A 5,819-nucleotide genomic window follows, 5' to 3' on the forward strand; every position below is an offset into this window, starting at 1 on the left:
TAGAGGTCTGTCATTTTTATCATAGGTACACTTCAACTGTGAGAGACGGAATCTAAAACAAAAATCCAGAAAATCACATTGTATGATTTTTAAGTAATTAATTTGCATTTTATGCATGACATAAGTATTTGATCACCTACCAACCAGTAGAATTCCGGCTCTCACAGACCTGTTAGTTTTTCTTTAAGAAGCCCTCCTGTTCTCCACTCATTCCTGTATTACTGCACCTGTTTGAAACTCGTTACCTGTATAAAAGACACCTGTCCACACACTCAATCAAACAGACTCCAACCTCTCCACAATGGCCAAGACCAGAGAGCTGTGTAAGGACATCAGGGATAAATTGTAGACCTGTACAAGGCTGGGATGGGCTACAGGACAATAGCCAAGCAGCTTGGTGAGAAGGCAACAACTGTTGGCACAATTATTAGAAAATGGAAGAAGTTCAAGATGACGGTCAATCACCCTCGGTCTGGGGCTCCATGCAAGATCTCACCTCGTGGGGCATCAATGATCATGAGGAATGTGAGGGATCAGCCCAGAACTACACGGCGGACCTGGTCAATGACCTGAAGAGAGCTGGGACCACAGTCTCAAAGAAAACCATTAGTCCACACTACGCCGTCATGGATTAAAATCCTGCAGCGCACGCAAGGTCCCCCTGCTCAAGCCAGCGCATGTCCAGGCCCGTCTGAAGTTTGCAATGACCATCTGGATGATCCAGAGGAGGAATGGGAGAAGGTCATGTGGTCTGATGAGACAAAAATAGAGCTTTTTGCTCTAAACTCCACTCGCCGTGTTTGGAGGAATAGAAGGATGAGTACAACCAAGAACACCATCCCAACCGTGAAGCATGGGGTGGAAACATCATTCTTTGGGGATGCTTTTCTGCAAAGGGGACAGGACGACTGCACCGTATTGAGGGGAGGATGGATGGGGCCATGTATGCCGAGATCTTGACCAACAACCTCTCCTCAGTAGCCTTGAAGATGGGTCGTGGCTGGGTCTTCCAGCATGACAACGACCCGAAACACACAGCCAGGGCAACTAAGGGTGGCTCCGTAAGAAGCATCTCAAGGTCCTGGAGTGGCCTAGCCAGTCTCCAGACCTGACCCAATAGAAATCTTTGGAGGGAGCCGAAAGTCCGTATTGCCCAGCGACAGCCCCGAAACCTGAGGATCTGGAGAAGGTCTGTATGGAGGAGTGGGCCAAAATCCCTGCTGCAGTGTGTGCAAACCTGGTCAAGATACAGGAAACGTATGATCTCTGTATTGCAAACTAAGGTTTCTGTACCAAAATATTCAGTTCTGCTTTTCTGATGTATCAAATACTTATGTCATGCAATAAAATGCAAATTAATTACTTAAAATCATACACATGTGATTTCTGGATTTTTTGTTTTAGATTCCTTCTCTCACAGTTGAAGTGTACCTATGATAAAAATACTTGGTTTTCAACCACTCCACAAATTTCTTGTTAACAAACTATAGTTTTGGCAAGTCGGTTAGGACATCGACTTTGTGCATGACACAAGCAATTTTTCCAACAATTGTTTACAGACAGATTATTTCACTGTATCACAATTCCAGTGGGTCAGAAGTTTACATATACTAAGTTGACTGTGCCTTTAAACAGCTTGGAAAATTCCAGAAAATGATGTCATGGCTTTAGAAGCTTCTGATAGGCTAATTGACATCATTTGAGTCAATTGGATGTGTACCTGTGGATGTATTTCAGGGCCTACCTTCCAACTCAGTGCCTCTTTGCTTGACATCATGGGAAAATCAAAAGAAATCAGCCAAGACCTCAGAAAAAAAATTGTATACCTCCACAAGTCTGGTTCATCCTTGGGAGCAGTTTCCAAATGCCTGAGGGTACCACGTTCACCTGTACAAACAATAGTACGCAAGTATAAACACCATGGGACAACGCAGCCATCATACCGCTCAGGAAGGAGACGCGTTCTGTCTCCTAGAGATGAATGTACTTTGAGGCGAAAAGTGCAAATCAATCCCAGAACAACAGCAAAGGACCTTGTGAAGATGGAGGAAACAGGTAAAAAAGTAACTATATCCACAGTAAAACAAGTCCTATATCAACATAACCTGAAAGGCCGCTCAGCAAGGAAGAAGCCACTGCTCCAAAACTGCCATAAAAAAGCCAGACTATGGTTTGCAACTGCACATGGGGACAAAGATCGTACTTTTTGGAGAAATGTCCTCTGGTCTGATGAAACAAAAATAGAACTGTTTGGCCATAATGACCATCGTTATGTTTGGAAGAAAAAGGGGGAGGCTTGCAAGCCAAAGAGCACCATCCCAACCGTGGCAGCATCATGTTGTGGGGGTGCTTTGCTACAGGAGGGACTGGTGCACTTCCCAAAATAGATGGCATCATGAGGGAGGAAAATTATGTGGATATATTGAAGCAACATCAAGACATCAGTCAGGAAGTTAAAGCTTGGTCGCAAATGGGTCTTCCAAATGGACAATGACCTCAAGCATACTTCCAAAGTTGTGGCAAAATGGAATAAGGACAACAAAGTCAAGGCATTGGAGTGGCCATCACAAAGCCCTGACCTCAATCCTGTAGCAAATTTGTGGGCAGAACTGAAAAAGAGTGTACGAGCAAGGAGGCCTACAATCCTGACTCCGTTACACCAGCTCTTTCAGGAGGAATGGGCCAAAATTCACCCAACTTATTGTGGGAAGCTTGTGGAAGGCTACCCAAAACGTTTGACCCAAGTTAAACAATTTAAAGGCAATGCTACCAAATACTAATTGAGTGTATGTAAACTTCTGACCCACTGAGAATGTGATGAAAGAAACAAAAGCTGAAATAAATCATTCTCTCTACTATTATTCTGACATTTCACATTCTTAAAATAAAGTGGTGATCCTAACTGACCTAAGACAGGGAATTTTTAAGGATTAAATATCAGGAATTGTGAAAAACTAAGATTAAATGTATTTGGCTAAAATGTATGTAAACTTCCGACTTCAAATGTACATATGAGATGAGTAATGTAGGGTATGTAAACATTATATAAAGTGGAACTTGTTTAAAGTGACTAGTGATACGTTTATTACATCAAATTTTTTATTATTAAAGTGGCTAGAGATTTGAATTAGTATGTTGGCAGCAGCCACTCAATGTTAGTGATGGCTGTTTAAAAGTCTGATGGCCTTGAGATAGAAGCTGTTTTTCAGTCTCTTGATCCCAGCTTTGATGCACCTGCACTGACCTCGCCTTCTGGATGATAGCGGGGTGAACAGGCAGTGGCTRGGGTGGTTGTTGTCCTTGATGATCTTTATGGCCTTCCTGTGACATCGGGTGGTGTAGGTGTRCTGGAGGGCAGGTAGTTTGCCCCCAGTGATGCGTTGTGCAGACCTCACTACCCTCTGGAGAGCCTTACGGTTGTGGGCGGAGCAGTTGCCGTACCAGGCGGTGATACAGCCCGACAGGATGCTCTCGATTGTGCCTCTGTAGAAGTTTGTGAGTGCTTTTGGTGACAAGCCGAATTTCTTCAGCCTCCTGAGGTTGAAGAGGCGCTGCTGCGCCTTCTTCACAACGCTGTCTGTGTGGGTGGACCAATTCAGTTTGTCCGTGATGAGTACACCGAGGAACTTAAAACTTACTACCCTCTCCACTACTGTCCCATTGATGTGGATAGGGGGGTGCTCCCTCTTCTGTTTCCTGAAGTCCACAATCATCTCCTTTGTTTTGTTGACGTTGCGTGTGAGGTTATTTTTCTGACACCACACTCCAAGGGCCCTCACCTCCTCCCTGTAGGCRGTCTCGTCGTTGTTGGTAATCAAGCCTACCACTGTAGTGTCAATCAAACTTGATGATTGAGTTGGAGGCGTGCATGGCCACACAGTCATGGGTGAACAGGGAGTACAGGAGAGGGCTCAGAACGCACCCTTGTGGGGCCCCAGTGTTGAGGATCAGTGGAGTGGAGATGTTGTTTCCTACCCTCACCACCTGGGGACGGCCCGTCAGGAAGTCCAGGACCCAGTTGCACAGGGCGGGGTCAAGACCCAGGGTCTCGAGCTTAGTGATGAGTTGAGGGTACTATGGTGTTATATGCTGAGCTGTAGTCGATGAACAGCATTCTTACATAGGTATTCCTCTTGTCCAGATGGGTTAGGGCAGTGTGCAGTGTGATTGCGATTGCGTCGTATGTGGACCTATTGGAACAGTAAGCAAATTGGAGTGGGTCTAGGGTGTCAGGTAGGGTGGAGGTGATATGATCCTGGACTTGTCTCTCAAAGCACTTCATGATGACGTAAGTGAGTGCTACTGGGCGATAGTCATTTAGCTCAGTTACCTTAGCTTTCTTCGGAACAGGAACAATGGTGGCCCTCTTGAAGCATGTGGGAACAGCAGACAGGGATAGGGATTGATTGAATATGTCCGTAAACACACCAACCAGCTGGTCTGCGCATGCTCTGATGACGCGGCTAGGAATGCCGTCTGGGCCGGCAGCCTTGCGAGGGTTAACACGTTTAAATGTTTTACTCACGTTGGCCGCGGTGAAGGAGAGCCCGCAGGTTTTGGTAGCGGGCCATGTTAGTGGCACTGTATTGTTCTCAAACCGAGCAAAGAAATTGTTTAATTTGTCTGGGAGCAAGACGTCGGTGTCCGCGACGGGGCTGGTTTTCTTTTTGTAATCCGTGATTGACTGTAGACCCTGCCACATACGTCTCATATCTGAGCCGTTGAATTGCGATTCTACTTTGTCTCTATACTGACGCTTAGCTTTTTTTTGCCTTGCGAAGGGAATTGTTTGTATTCGGTCATGTTTCCGGTCGCCTTGCCATGATTAAAAGCAGTGGTTCGCAACAAAAATGGATTCGTGGTTAAGATTTGCCGAAAGGAGGGCGAGCTTTGTATGCGTTGCAGAAGTTAGAGTAGCAATGATCCAGAATGTTGCCAGCCCGTGTCGCACATTCGATATGCTGATAAAATTTAGGGAGCCTTGTTTTCAGATTAGCTTTGTTAAAATCCCCAGCTACAATAAATGCAGCCTCAGGCTATATGGTTTCCAGTTTACATAGAGTCCAATGAAGTTCTTTCAGGGCGTTCAAGGTGTCTGCTTGGGAGGGGGGGATATACATGGATGTGATTATAATCGAAGAGGTAGATAATATGATCGGTATTTGATTGTAAGGAATTCTAGGTCAGGTGAACAAAAGGACTTGAGTTCCTGTATGTTGTTATGATCACACCACTACTCGTTAATCATAAGGCATACACCCCTGCCCTTCTTCTTACCAGAGAGATGTTTGTTTCTGTGGGCGCGATGCGTGAACAAACCGGGTGGCTGTATCGACTCTGATGACATATCCGGAGTGAGCCATGTTTCCGTGAGGCAACCCTTGCCCGATTTTCGTCTACCTTGTTGTCAAGCGACTGGACATCGGCAAGTAGTATACTCGGGAGCGGTGAGCGATGAGCCCGTCTATGGAGCCTAACCAGAAGACCGCTCTGTTTGCCCCTTCTGCGACGTCGTTGTTTTGGGTCGCCATCTGGGATCCGATCCATTGTCCTGGGTGGTGGTCCAAACAGAAGATCCGCTTTGGGAAAGTCGTATTCCTGGTCGTAATGTTGTAAGTTGATGTTGCTCTTATATCCAATAGTTCTTCCCGGCTGTATGTAATAAGACTGAAGAATTCCTGGGGTAGCAATGTAAGAAATAATACCTAAAAAACGAAATAATGCATAGTTTCCAAAGAACGCGAAGCGAGAAGACCATCTCTGTTGGCGCCATCTCTGTCGGCGCCATGTCCACTCCAACAATGAGAACAAACAGTAAA

Source organism: Salvelinus sp. IW2-2015, linkage group LG15 (genome assembly GCF_002910315.2).
Source record: "Salvelinus sp. IW2-2015 linkage group LG15, ASM291031v2, whole genome shotgun sequence".
Lineage (NCBI taxonomy): Eukaryota > Metazoa > Chordata > Actinopteri > Salmoniformes > Salmonidae > Salvelinus > Salvelinus sp. IW2-2015.